This window comes from Rhinopithecus roxellana, chromosome 3 (assembly GCF_007565055.1).
Source record: "Rhinopithecus roxellana isolate Shanxi Qingling chromosome 3, ASM756505v1, whole genome shotgun sequence".
Lineage (NCBI taxonomy): Eukaryota > Metazoa > Chordata > Mammalia > Primates > Cercopithecidae > Rhinopithecus > Rhinopithecus roxellana.
Genome location: NC_044551.1, coordinates 129484477 through 129499892, shown reverse-complemented (window position 1 = coordinate 129499892; position 15416 = coordinate 129484477). Strand labels below are relative to the sequence as shown.

General features: G+C 37.0%; 1 non-coding gene and 1 pseudogene across 2 annotated transcripts; both read right to left on the bottom strand.

Annotated features, from left to right (window-relative positions):
• Positions 1–3787: 3787 nt before the first annotated feature.
• On the bottom strand, positions 3788–5206 carry LOC115896491 (annotated as a pseudogene). Its single transcript, XR_004056374.1, has one exon. The product of XR_004056374.1 is annotated as a keratin, type I cytoskeletal 18 pseudogene (transcript).
• Positions 5207–10309: 5103 nt separating this feature from the next.
• LOC115896607 lies at positions 10310–10413 on the bottom strand. The gene has a single exon (XR_004056526.1). It is a non-coding gene; the product is annotated as a U6 spliceosomal RNA (small nuclear RNA).
• Between the last annotated feature and the right edge of the window lie 5003 nt (positions 10414–15416).

The window sequence follows — 15416 nt, the reverse complement described above, 5'->3', positions numbered from 1 at the left end:
GACCAATATTCAGTGGATATTAAAAACCCATATTCTCCTTTGTTGGTTGGTAAATGCCACAGCTCAGAAACTCCAAAGTGTCCACTCATCCCCACTGCTACATTTTTCCCTGTGGGACCACCTAGAACATTTCAAACACCTCGTAATCCAGCTACTGTAGAGTTAATACATGGATCTGGGTTAAGGTCCTCCAGGTCCCTGCTCCAATACCACCAGTTCTGACTGCTCCGTATTCGGCCTCAGCTATTGTTGAATATGTTGAATATTACCCCTAATATAAAGTGTCACAGTGCATACCCCAATCTACTGTCCTGTCCACTTCTTTCTCCTTAATGTCCCTAGGGCCCCATCTCCTATGGTAGGTTGCTTTTAATTATTGATGAGACAAATCCAACTTTAAGGGGCAAAGTTTGGCTACCTTTTGAGATATTTGTTTAAAATAAGATGAAATAGCCTAAAGACAGTTCCGAAAGAGAGGCCCTAAAATTGTTCTGAGCAAAGGAAAATGTCACTGAAACTAGTCTAAGGTCTCCCAAGGCAACTACTTAGAGGGGATGACATTCATGTCGTATGTAAATGCTGGTGCTTTTATGAATACAACCAATGATATCAGGCCAATTACTTTACCTTGCATATTAGATGAATGTCTAATTTTAGAAGAGTTGTATTTCAAAGTCGCAAATCTTCACTTAGGAGCATTCTTAAAACCTAATACATTTTTTTCCAGTTAATATGATATTAGTAACATATAAGGGGTATGATAGGCATATTTATTCCAGGAGCATTTTGGAATTCCTAATACCTAGATATAAAAATGAAATAACAATGAATATTTTTTCCAGTGACATTATGATTCAGAATTATTCAACGTTATATAAAATATGACACAATTATGGAGGAAAGAGTTTTTCTCATGGGGAACGTAAATTCAGAAGAGAGTTGTAATGGATTATGCTTATTTTTAATAGGATGACTTGTATGAGAGGATTTATTTATTTTTGCTTTGTTATAAGATGAAAAAACAAAAATACAAATTAGCAAAACAAAACAAAAATAACTTTCTGAAGACAAAATTATTATTGATTAATGGGACAGTTTTTGAAAGGCGTGAATATCTGGTATTTATGCAAAAGACAGCATTAACTTTAGGTCACATTGGCTGGAAAGTTGATAAATGGTGCTTAACCAAAAGTTTTACTCATTCAGCTGCTAAATCAGTAGTATGAAAATTAGATCTTTTTCTGTAATGAGAGTGAATCCAGTAGATAGCATTGATTCCTCCTATAATATTGACTATTGAACTGAGATGTATTTGTTGAATGAATGAGTGCATAGTTGATCGTAATTAAGAATTATGTATCTTTTTGAATCCTTTCTTAGGACTTCATTTATTTTAAAGATGATAATTTTTATTGATTTTTCTTGCAAAAATAATTACAAGTTCATATAAAATTTCTACAACTGAGATAAGCAAAAAGATTACTCACAGTTCCCACCATCTGTAAATAACCACCTTAGCATCTTTGTGTGTGTCTTGACATCTATTTTCTGTTTTTTTAGGTGTAGGTGTATATGTAACTGTGTTTGACTTATAAAAATTGATCATATTATGCACAACCTTTTCTTTTACATAATATATTGTGATCATCTTTCCACATATGCCCTTAAATAGTCTTCTACAGCATTATGTTTAGCAACTGCATTGTTTCACCAGTCTTCTGTTACTGGGCATTTAGGTGGCTTTTAATCTTTTCACCATTATGGTGTAGAGACTTTTAGCTATTCCAAGAATTTTTTTTGGTTTTTTTGTAGAATTATTTCCTTGGACAGCTTAGTTAAGTCTGTGGATCCCTTCTCAGAATAATGTGTTATTTTTCATAAAAAATACAGGGTTACAAAGGACACAAATTATATCAAAAGGGTTACCAAAATATATTTTTTTAATTTGTGACATACATGTTTATTTGTAAACATTTGATCTAGTGGCACATCTAATTTTAACTAGTGATGAGCATAAATGAATGTTGATATACCAGAAACAATTAAAATGCAATATAAAAGTAGTTGCTGTTCTATTTATTTCATTGTGATTTACTGCTTACATTAATAATAGAAAATGCTAAATTTCAGTTAGGGGTTAATTAAAATAAATATATGCAATATTTTTTCCTGTCTAAACTTATGGATCACTTGATTTTATCCACAAACCCTCATAGCCACATACCTCAGAATAAGAACCTCTGTGAATATATCAGATGAACTTGGAAGCATTTAATAATAATAAGGGAGAAGTACTTATGTTCCCCAAAGATGGGCAACATGGACTTTTAAAAGATGGTACTAAACTTGGTAAAACTGATGGAGGTTGAGAAAGCATAATCTGTAACACAAATAGACCAGGCTGATGAGTAATGGTGGAAGAAACCTAGGAGAAGTTGTGGGAAGCTAATTATGAGTAGGGTTTCGAAGGAATGGAAAAGCAGAGAAAAACCCTGCTATTTCAGGCTTCTAATGAAAAGACATTGTGTTGTTGAAAAGGGGAGAGTGATCTTTTCTCTTAACTTAGTAAAACCCAAATGTCCCAGTCTCAACAACCAATGACTGCCATATATTTTCTTATTTCCTCCTAATACCCAAGTGATATGAACCCCAGTCTCACAGACCAGCCTGATTGTAGGAAACTGGCCCCTTCACTCATAGGTTCCATCTGCTTTCCAGCACCAAGCGGGTGCTGGTTTGAGTGTGTCCAAGATAGAGCAGCTGTTTCTTGATGTTTTATTTAGGCTTTCTACGAAGCTACCACACAGCTATCTCAGTTGTAATGACCTTTGTGAGGTCCCTACACTGATACACAAAGATGATTTTACCGTCTCTATGATTCTTGGGTAAGGAGGACAGGGGTTCTCTTTGTATACTAGCTACTTCGTCCAAAGTGAAAACTAGGTCCTCTCCTAATTTCACACAGTAGAAACCAGGCTACAAGTTCCCACAAAACTTTGTGGAGCATGGGGTGTGGGCAGGGGTAGTGTTGGGAAGTACCACACAGAATAGATGACATCCAGGACATCCTCTAGCCCTGTCCCAGGGTTGCTAAAGGGACTGCTCACCCTCTAGCTCAGTCTAGGAGTGTTTAAATCTTCCCAGGAGGCCCGTAGAAAGAAGTGAGTTTTCCTTCTCCAGTGAAAGTTCCCCTGCCCCTGCCCCCTGAATCTCTATATTTTCAGTGCAGGCTTCTCCTAGGATTGACAGTGGGAATACCATGTCGGAAAGACTCCAAGACTCCAGCTGTGCCTATAGAGGTTGGCCTAGAATCTTCAGGGCTACACATAATTTGCATCAGAATTTATTAGTGCAGAATCTATATATTCTGGATGATTTAGTCCTAAATAACATCATGAGTAGGAATTCCAAAGTTCAACCTGTTTCTTTTTTCCATTTCTTTTCCAGTATGTGGTAAAGCTTGTATCTGCATATCCTTTTCATAGTCTTTAAATTCAAGTCTTCTCAAACAACCTGTGTGACAAGGACAAGTACGCCATCTCTTTTGTCCATTTTCTAATTCAATGGTTTGTTTTTTCCACTCTTGAGTTTTAAGAGTTCTTTATATATTCTAGATACTAGCCCTTTGTTAGATATGTGGTTTGCAAGTGTTTTCTCCCCAGTCTGCAGCTTGTCTTTTCAGCCTGTTTAGGGTCTTTTTCAGAGCAAACATTTTCATTTTGATGAAACCCACCTTATCAATTTTTCCTTTTATGAATTGTGCCTCTGGTGGCAAGTCTAAGAACTCTTTTTTTTTTTTTTTTTTTTGAACTCTGAACTTTTTATTGGCCTCCTGCTCCCCAAAGGGTACCCTGCTTTTGCTGGCTTAATGCCTCAAAACTTTGGTGTCGTTGGTCTCAGACACCACTTTGCCATCCACTATCCGGCGGGTGGTGGTCTTTTGGATGGTTTGCATGGAGTTGCTGCTGTCCAAGGCATCACCAAGATTGAATTCCTCGCCATCTTCCAGCAGGCGGCGGTAGGTGGCAATCTCAGCTTCCAGCTTGACCTTGATGTTCAGCAGGGCCTCATACTCCTGGGCCTGTCGCTGTCCCTCTGCCCGGGTCTGTGCCAGCTCTGACTCCAGGTGCAGCAGGATCCCATTGAGCTGCTCCATCTGTAGGGCGTAGCGGGCCTCCACCTCCCTCAGGCTGTTCTCCAAGCTGGCCTTCAGATTTCTCATGGAGTCCAGGTCGATCTCCAAGGACTGGACTGTACGTCTCAGCTCTGTGAGCGTCGTCTCAGCAGCTCCAACCTCGGCGGACTGTGTGGTGACCACTGTGGTGCTCTCCTCAATCTGCTGAGACCAGTACTTGTCTAACTCCTCTCGGTTCTTCCAAGCCAGCTCGTCATATTGGGCCCGGATGTCTGCCATGATCTTGGCGAGGTCCTGAGATTTGGGGGCATCTACCTCCACGGTCAACCCAGAGCTGGCAATCTGGGCTTGTAGGCCTTTTACTTCCTCTTCGTGGTTCTTCTTCATGAAGAGCAGCTCCTCCTTGAGAGCCTCGATCTCTGTCTCCAGCTGCAGTCGAGTGACATTGGTGTCATCAATGACCTTGCGGAGCCCATGGATGTCATTCTCCACAGACTGGCGCATGGCCAGCTCTGTCTCATACTTGACTCTAAAGTCATCAGCAGCAAGACGGGCATTGTCAATCTGCAGAACGATGCGGGCATTGTCCACAGTATTTGCGAAGATCTGAGCCCTCAGGTCCTCGATGATCTTGAAGTAATGGCTCCAGTCTCTGACCTGGGGTCCCTTCTTCTCCAAGTGCTCCCGGATTTTGCTCTCCAGCCTCCGGTTCTCGGTCTCCAGGCTCCTCACTCTGTCCAGGTAAGAGGCCAGGCGGTCGTTCAGGCTTTGCATGGTCTCCTTCTCGTTCTGGATGCCTCCCATTCCTGCCAGACCCCCAGCCATCCCTGAGGCCAGGCCCCCGGACCCCATGCCGCCCCGGAAGCTGGTGGAGCGGGACACGGAGATCCGGGAACCAGAGCCCCCGGCGCCTGCATAGACACTGGCCGCGCTGCTGACCGGCCGGGCGCCGTAGCTGGGCGCCTGGACAGAGCCCAGGGACCGGTAGTTGGTAGAGAAGGTGGAGCGAGTGGTGAAGCTCATGCTGTATGGGAGGAAGGCGAGACGACAGGACTCAGGCTTTGCCGACCAGAACTCTTTTTTTTTTTTAACTTTTATTTCAGTTTCAGGGTACATGTGCAGGTTTGTTCTATAGATAAATTGTGTGTTATGGGGGGGTGGTATACATGTGATTTCATCACTTAGGTAATAAGCATAGTACCTGATGGGCAGTTTTTCGATCCTCACCCTTCTCCCACCCTGCACAAGTAGGCCTCCGTGTCTCTTGTTCCCTTCTTTGTGTCCGTGTTTGCTCAGTGTTTAGCTCCCACTTATAAGTGAGAACATTTGGTGTTTGGTTTTCTGTTACTGCATTAGTTCATTTAGGAAAGTGGTCTCCTGCTCCATACATGTTGCTACAAAGGACATGATCTCATTATGTGTTTATGGCTGTGTAGTATTCTATGGTATATATGTACCATATTTTCCTTATCCAGTCTATGACTGATAACCATTTAGGTTGATTACGTTTCTTTGCTATTGTGAATAGTACTTTGACAAACATACATGTGCATATGTCTTTATAGTAGAATGATTTATATTCCTTTGGGTATGTACCCAATAATGAGATTGCTGGGTCAAATGGTAGCTCTATTTTTAAGTACTTTGAGAAATCACCAAACTGCTTGAAATTAGTGGCTGAACTGATTTACAACAGTGTATAAGTGCTCCCTTTTCTCTGCAGCCTTGCCATCATCTGCTATTTTTTTTTTTTTTTAACATTTTAATAGCCATTCTGAATGGTGTGAGGAAGTATCTCATTGTGGTTTTAATTTGCATTTTTCTAATGATTAGGGATGTTGAGAATTTTTTGAATGCTTTGTGGCTGTGTATATATCTTCTTTTGAAAAGTTTCTGTTTATGTATTTTGCCCCCTTTTTAATAGTGTTATTTGTTTTTAGATTGTTAAGTACCTTATAGATTATAGATGGTAGACTTTGTCAGATGCATAGTGTGCAAATATTTTCTCCTGTTGTGTGAGTTGTGTATTTACTCTGTTGATAGTTTCTTTTGCTGTTCAGAAGCTCTTTAGTTAATTAGGTCCCCCTTGTCAATTTTTGTTTTGGCATCTTCATCATAAAATCTCTGCCAAGGCCTATGTCTATAATGGTATTTCCTAGGTTTTCTTCTGGAATATTTATAATTTTTGGTTTTATATTTAAGTATTTAATCCTTCTTGAGTTAAGTTTTGTATGTGGTGTAAGAAAGGGGTCCAGTTTCAATCTTCTGCATAGCCAGTTCTCCCAGAACAGTTTATTGAATAGGTAATCCTTTCCCTGTTAATTTCTGTCAGTTGTGTCAAAGATCAGATGATTGTAGGTGTGCAGCTTTATTCCTGGGCTCTCTATTTTGGTCCTTTGGTCTATGGGTCTAATTTTGTACCAGTACCATGCTGCTTTAATTACTGTAGTCTTGTGGTAGTTTGAAGACAGATAATGTGATGCCTCCAGCTTGTTCTTTTTGCTTAGGATTGTTGTGGCTATTTGGGCTCTTCATGTTGGTTCTATATGAAGTTTAAAATAGTTTTTTCAAATTCTGTGAAAAATGTCATTGGTAGTTTGATAGGAATAGCATTGAATCTGTAAATTGCTGTGGGCAGTATGGCCATTTTAACACTATTGATTCCTCCTATCCATGAGCATGGAATATTTTTCTATTTGTTTGTGTCATCTCTGACTTCTTTGAGCAGTGTTTTGTAGTTCTTCTTGTAGAGATCTTTCATCTCCCTGGTGACCTTCATTCCTAGGTATTGTATTTATTTGTGGCTATTGTGAATAGGATCACCTTCTTGATTTGGCCCTCAGCTTGGACCATTATTATTGAAAAGAAATGCTACTGATTTTTGCACATTGATTTTGTATCCTGAAACTTTGCTGAACTTGTTTATCAGATTTAGGAGCTTTTGCGCAGAGATTATAGGGTTTTCTCAGTATAGAATCATATCATTTCAAGCAGAGATAGTTTGACTTCCTTTCTTCCTATTTGGATGCCTTTTATTGCTTTCTCTTGCCTGATAACTCTGGCTCGGATTTCCTGTACTATGTTGAATAGGAGTGATGAAAGAGGGCATCTTTGTCTTCTTCTAGTTCTCAAGGGGAGTACTTCCAGCTTTTGCCTACCCATTCTGTAGGATGTTGGCTGTGAGTTTGTCATAGATAACCCTTATTATTTTGAAATATGTTTCTTCAATGCCTGGTTTGTTGTGAGTTTTTAACATGAAGAGACGCTGAATTTTTATTGACTGCCTTTTCTGCATCTATTGAGATGATCATGTGGTTTTTATTTTTCATTCTGTTTATGTGATGAATCACATTAGTTTGTGTATGTTGAAACCAACCATGCCTTCCAGGGATAAAGCCTACTTGATGGCAGCAGGTTAGCTTTTTGATGTACTGCTGGATTTGGTTTGCTATTATTTTGTTGAGGATTTTTGCATCTATGTTCATCATGGATATTGGCCTGAAGTTTTTGTTGTTATTGTGTCTCTGCCAGGTTTTGGTATCAGTATAATGCTGGCTTTATAGAGTGAGTTGGGGAGGAGTACCTCCTTTTCAACTTTTTGGAAGAGTTTAAGTAGAAATGGTACCAGTTCTTCTTTATGTGTCTAGTAGAATTCAGTGTGAATCCATCTAGTTCTGGGCTTTTTCTGGTTGTTAGGTTTTTTCTTAGGGATTCAATTTTGGAACTCATTATTGGTCTGTTCCCGGTTTGAATTTCTTCCTGGTTCAGTTTGGGAAGTTGTATGTTTTCATGAATTTATCTATTTCTTGCAGGTTTTCTTGTTTATGTGTAGGTTTTCTAGTTTGTGTTTATAATAGCCTCTGATTTTTATTTTTATTTTTATTTTTGCATTTCTGTGGGGTCAGTGGTAATGTCCCCTTTGTCATTTCCTGATTGTGTTTATTTGGATTTTCTCTCTTTTTTTTTTCTTTATTAGTCTAGATAGCAGTCGATCTATCTTATTTATCCTTTCAAATAGCCAACTTATGGTTTTGTTGATATTTTGTATGCTTTTCTGCATCTTAATTTCTTTCAGTTCAGTTCTGATTTTGGTTATTTCTTGTTCTGTTAGCTTTAGGATTGGTTTGCTCTTGTTTTTCTAGTTCCTCAAGGTATGATATTAGGTTGTTAATATGAGATCTTTTTAACTTTTCAGCGTGGGTGTTTGATGCTGTAAAGTTTCCTCTTAATACTGCTTTAACTGTGTCCCAGAGATTCTGGTATTCTGTATCTTTGTTCTCATTCATTTCAGAGAATTTCCTGATTTTTGCTTTAATTTCATTGTTTACCCAGAAATCATTCCAGAGAAGACTGTTTAATTTCCATGTAATTGTATGGTTTTGAGTAATCTTCTTGGTACTGTTTTCCATTTTTATTGCACTATGGTCTGAAAGTGTGTTTGGTATGATTTTTGTTTTTAATTTGATGAAAATTGTTTTATGTCTGATTATATGGTCAATTTAGAGTATGTGTCATGTGCAGATGAGAAGAATGTATGTTCTGCTATTTTGGGGTACAGAGTTCTGTAGATATCTGTTAGGTCTATTTGGTTACATGTTGAGTTCAGGTTCTGAAGATCTTTGTTAGTTTTCTGGGTTAATGATTTGTTTATTACTGTTGGTGGGATGTTGACATCTCCTCTTATTATTGTATTGTTATCTATGTCTCTTCACAGGTCTCAAACAACTTGTTTTATGAATCTGGGTGCTCCTGTGTTGGGCGCATATGTATTTAGGGTGTTAGGTCTTCCTGTTGAATTGAACCTCTTACCATTATGTAATGCCTTTGTCTCTTCTGATTTTTGTTGGTTTAAAGTCTGTTTTGTCTGAAATTAGAATAGAAACCCCTCCTTTTTTTTTCTGTTTTCCATCTGCTTGGTAGATTTTTTCCATTTGTTTACTTTGAGCTTATTGTGTCATTGTATGTGAGATGGGTCTCTTGAAGACAGGATACAGTTAGGTCTTACTTCTGTATTCAACTTGCCACACTATGCTTTTTAATTGCACATTTAGTACATTTACCTTCAAGATTAATATTGATATGTGCAGATTTGATCCTGTCATCATGTTGTTAGCTGGTTACTATGCAGACTTGATTGTGTAGTTGCTTTATAGTGTCAGTGGTCTATGTACTTAAGTGTGTTTTTGTGGTAGTCAGTAAGTCTTTCATTTCCATATTTAGCACTCCCTTAAGGAACTCTTGTAAGGCAGATCTGGTGGTAATTAATTCCCTTAGCATTTGCTTGTCTGAAAAGAATCTTATTTCTTCTTTTTATATGAAGTTTAGTTTGGCTGGATATGAAATTTTTTTTTTTTTTTTTTTTTTTTTAGAGACGGAGTCTGGCTCTGTCGCCCAGGCTGGAGTGCAGTGGCCGGATCTCAGCTCACTGCAAGCTCCGCCTCCCGGGTTTACGCCATTCTCCTGCCCTCAGCCTCCTGAGTAGCTGGGACTACAGGGGCCCGCCACCTCGCCCAGCTGGTTTTTTGTATTTTTTAGTAGAGACGGGATTTCACTGTGTTAGCCAGGATGGTCTCGATCTCCTGACCTCGTGATCCGCCCGTCTCAGCCTCCCAAAGTGCTAGGATTGCAGGCTTGAGCCACCGCGCCCGGCCCATATGAAATTTTTTTATTGGAGTTTCTTTTCTTTAAGAATATTGAACATAACTGCTCCCCCGCCACCAATCTCTTCTGGCATGTAGGATTTCTGCTGAAAAGTTCACTATTAGCCTGTCAAATTTCCCTTTGTAGGTGACCTTCCCCTTCTATATTCCTTTATATTTTTCCTTTTATGTCAATCTTGGAAAATCTGAAGACTATGTGTCTTGGGGGTGGTCATCTTGTACAGTATCTCACAGGCATTTTCTGCATTTTCTGAATTTGAATGTTGGCCTCTGTGGTGAGGTTGGGGAAATTTTCATGGATGATATACTCAAGTATGTTTCCAAGTTGCTTGTTTTCTCTTTCTCTTTCAGGGATGCCAGTGAGTCATAGATTTTGTCTATTTATGTAATCCCATAATTCTCGGAGGTTTTTTTTCATTAAGATATTCTCTTTTCTTTATGTTTGTCTGACTGAGTCAGCTCAGAGAACCAGTCTTTGAACTCTGAGAGTCATTCCTCAGCTGGGTCTATTTTGAAAATTATGGAACGCCTCATGAATATATGTGTCATCCTTGTTCAGCGGCCATGCTAATCTCTGTATCATTCCAATTTTAGTATATGTGCTGCCAAAAACAGCACACATCTAAGAATTCTTTGCCTAGACCTTAATCCCAAAATTTTTATCCAATTTTTTTTCTAACATAGAATGCAAAACAGTTTTGCAAATTACGCTTAAGTCTGCAATCCATTTTGGGTTAATTTTTATGTGTAATAAAATGTGAGGTGTATGTTGAGGTTCATATTTATTTGTTTTCCTATAGATTTGCAATTGCTCCAGCACCATATATTGAAAAGGCTGTTCTTCCTCCATTGAATTGCTTTTGCACCTTCATCAAAAGTCAGTTAGGCATATTTGTTTGGCTCTATTTCTGGGTTTCCTGTTCAGTTCCACTGATATATGTGTCTGTCCTTCTACCAATATTGTACAATTTTGGTTACTATAGCTATATAATAAGTCTTGAAATTAAATAGACTGATTTCTCTTACTTTATTAAAATATTTAAAGCTATTTTTCTTCCTTTACTTTTTCACATAAATGTTAGAAAGAAAGATGTTGCCCATATCTACAAAAATTCTGCCTGGGATTTTGAAAGGAATTGGATTAAATCTATATGTCTATTTAGGGAAAATTAATATCTTTCATATGTTGAGTCTACCAGTCATTAAATACAGCCTGACTCTCCATTTATTTAGATTTTTTTTATTTCCTTCATCGGCATTTGGTAACTTTCAGCATATAAATACTGTTTATGTTTTGTTGAATTTACACTCAAGTACTTCATTTTTTGAGTTATTGTAAGTTGTATTGTTAATTTTGGTGTTTATGTGTTCATTGCTAGTATAATGAAATAGAATCAATTTTTATATGTTCATTTTCCATCCTATGACCTTGTTGAACTCACTTAGTATTTTTAGGAGATTTCTTGTAGATTCCTTAGGAATTTCTGTGTAGACAATTATACCTACAAATAGAATTAGTCTTGTTTATTTCTTCCTAATCAATGTAATTTTTATTTCCTTTTCTTGCTTTATTGTACTGAATAGAACTTCCAGTAATATGGGTGAATAAGAGTGTTTTATATAAAAGCAGACGTCTTTGTTTTCTTTCTGATCTTTGAGGGGAAAGCATTAAATTTTTCATTATTAAGTATAATAGTAGCTTTATCCAGTGGAGGAAATTCACTTCTGTTTCTAGTTTTTTTAGAGCTTTTGGTATGAATTGGTGTTGAATTTTTTCAAGTGCTCATTCTCAAGTGGAGTGATCATGTGATATTTTTCCTTAGTTTGTTAAATGGTGGATTACACTGATTGATTTTCAAATGTTGAACTAACCTTACATCCCTGAAATAAGCCCACTTTGTCATGGAATATAATTAATTTCTCTTAAATATTACTGAATTCTATTTGCTTATATGTTCTTAAGAACTTTTTCATGTATTTTCATGAGTGATATTGGCTTATGATTTTCTTTTTTTGTACTCTCGCCCTATGATTTTGATATCAGGGTAATAATAGCTTCATAATATGAATTAAGAGTGTTATCTTATATTTTCTGGAGGAAGCTGTGTAAAGTTGGTGTTAATTCTTCTGTAAACATTGGGAAGAATTCTCCAGTGAAACCATCTGGGCCTGATAACTTATTCTGGGAAAACTTTTAAATTATGAATTCAATTTTCTTGACAGTTATTGTACTACACAAATTATTTCATTCTGAATTAGGTGTTGTACTTTGTGATTTTCAAGGAATTGGTCTATTTCATCAAAATTGCCAGAGTTTTGCATGTAGAATTGCCACAGTATTCCCATATTAACTTTCTAATATCTGTAGGATCTGTCATGATATTCCCTATTTTATTCTTAGTATTGGTAATTTGTGGATTTTCTTTTTTTTTCCCTTTGTCAGTCTTGCTAGAGGTTTGTCAACGTAATTGATCTTCTCAAAGGATGAGGTTTTAGTTTTTTGAGTTTTTGTATTGTTTTTCTGGTTTCACATTAATTTGTGATTAATGATTTCTGCATTTTCTTCTATTTATTTTGTGTTCATTTTTCTTTTCTTTGTCTAGGTTCTTGAGGTAGGAGTTTAGGTTACTGATTTCAGACTTTTTCTCAGTTCTAATGTAGGCATTTAATGTTGTAAATTTCCCTCTAAGCACTGCTTTAGCTGTATCCCACAAATTTTTATATGCTGTACTTTCATTTTTATTCAGTTCTTTTGGGACTTCCTCTTTGATCCATGGATTATTTAGAAATGCATTGTTTATCATTCTGTTGTTGATTTCTAGTTTTCTTACATTGTAGTTAGAGAATACAATTTGTATGGTTTCAATCCTTTAAATTTGTTGAGGTTTGTTTTATGGTCTAGAATATGATCTATCTCAGTATAGGTTCCATGGGCTCTTAAGAAGAGTGTGTATTGTGTTGTTTGTCTGGTGGAGTGTTCCATAAATGTCAATTAGATTCTATTGGTTGATAGTGTTGTTGAGTTTTCTATATTCTTGCTGATTTTCTGCCTGCCTATTATATCAATTGTTGAAAGAGGGCTATTGAAGTTTACAACTGTAATTGTAGATTTGTCTATTTCTCTTTTCAGTTTCACCAGTTTTTGTTTCAGATATTTCATAACTCTGTTGCTTTTTGTATACACATCTATGTTTATATATAAACATAGATATTTCATAACTGTTACTTTTTGTATACACTTCTATGTTCTCCTGGTAGAGTCACCCTTCTAACATTATGTAGGGCCAGGCTCAGGCAATGATCCATGCCTGTAATCCCAGTGCTTTTGGAGGCCAAGGTAGGAGGACTGCTTGAGGCCAGGAGTTTGAGACCAGCCTGGGCAGCAAAGTAATATCCCATCTCTATAAAAATTAAAATAAAATAAAATAAATTAGCCGGGCATGGTGGTGCACACCTGTAATCCTAGCTACTCCAGCGGCTGAGGCAGGAGGATTGCTTCAGCCCGGGAGTTGAAGGCTATAGTGAGCTACGATCATGCCACTGCACTTCAGCCTGAGTAACAGAGTGATATGGTATCTCTAAAATAATAATAAACTTAAAAAAAATTGTGTAATGTCACTCTGTATCTGGTAAATTTCTCTGCTCGTAAGTCTATTTTATCTGATATTAATATAACTATTCCCACTTTCTTTGGATTAATTTTTACATGGTATGTCTTTTTCTATCCATTTACTTTGTTATATTTATTTCAAATATTTGAAGTAAGTTCCTAATAGACAGCAGGTAATTGAGTCATGTTTTTAATATGTTCTGCTAATCTTTGTCTTTTAATTGGTGTATGTGGACACACTTTTATCCATATAATTTACTTCTTTAAAATTCAATAACTAATGCATACACAATGTATAAAATTTTAAAGATACTAAAGAGTTTCTGATATTAAAAACATTGAAGTAAGCATGGTGGTTTATGCCTGTAATCTCAGCACTTTGAGAGGCAGAAGCAGAAGGATCATCTTGAGGCCAGGAATTTGAGACCAGCCTGGGCAATATAGTGACATCCTGTATCTCTAAAAATAATTATATATGTATGTAAGCTGGGTGTGATGGGACATGCCTGTAGTTCCAGTTACTTGGGTGGCTAAGCTGGAGGGATCTCTTGAATCCAGAAGTTCAACACTGTAGTAAGCTATGATCATGCCATCGCACTCCAGCTTAGGTGGCAGAGCAAGACCTGTCTCTAAAAAAGAAAAAAAAAATATATTAAAAAGTCAGTTCCCTTCCATTCCACCTCTTTCCCCAGTCCTCCCATCCCCTTCCCAAGAGGTAACCATGTTTTCCAGTTTTATGTTGTCTTCTATCAGAGTTAGTCTACAAAATGAAAACATATACAGGACTATGTAAAATATAAATGAGAACAAAGTATATGTATTGTTCTACTTGTTGCCTTATATATAATTAATAGCACATCTTGAAGATCTTTTTATATTGGTACATATAGAATACTGGCAACATTTAAATAAAAATAGTTTCTTCCAGTTTCAAAAGTCCTAGAAGTCAATCTCAGGAAGTATGTTCTCATATAGAAGATTAAATCTAAAAATCAACATGAGTTGAGACATTTATGGAGCAGAATGGAGATTGTAATTTATGATGAAATATGTAAATTGGTAAATATTTAGAGCTTGAATAAGAAATAATTTTGAAGAAACATAATGGCAATCTATTTATAAGCCATACATTTCCAGAGAGTTGTGAAGTTACTTACCAGCAACTGCCCATATGGCCAACAATAATGGAGGAAGACCAAGAAAAGAAAAGGCAATATTTTAAGTCAAAATTTAGCTCTGGAAACTTTGTAAAATACTTCATGTCAGTATTACCTTACTATTATTATTACCCTGATGGAGGAAAGCCTAATATCCCATGAAATAAAACAAAATTCTAGATCTTAGAACTTTTCTAAGTTCTGAGAGAATTGCAAAATAAAGACTAGGTGATTCATCTATTTAAACAAAGACATATTAGCTACCTAACTGTGTTTGAGACACAGTTCTAGTCAATGAATAAGATAGACAAGTTCTCTGCAATCTTGGAGCTTACATTCTGGGGAAGGCAGTGAGGGGAAAGAAAATTAAAACATAAAAACAACACAAAACAGAAAAGCCAGGTAGTGATATGCACTGTGATGAGAACAAAGCAGGGTTATGTTTTACCAAGACACAAGAAGATTATTGTATAGTATTTAGTGTTAGAAGATGATGTTACACTGAGAAGCCCAGGAAACCATATCCATAATCCAAGAAAAAGTCTTTTGCTTACATTTCTCAAGTTTGTTCTGTCCTCCTCTGACCTCTTTCTGGCCAAATTCTTAAAGCCACAGTGTAATTCCACATTCTTGGTAAAGCCTTCTAAAATATTCCTGCCAGGAAGAAGAGAGTGCACCTGATGTAGTAGCCACTGTAAGGACTGTATTGGAGAATGATCTGATTGGCCCGTGCAAGAGGGATTGGAGAGAAGAAGAAACCACAAGCAGAAAAACCAGATGAGGAAATTAAGCTAAATATTAACTATCTCAAGAATATTCCCAGAAGTGACTGCTAAATTTAAATCCCTGCTTAC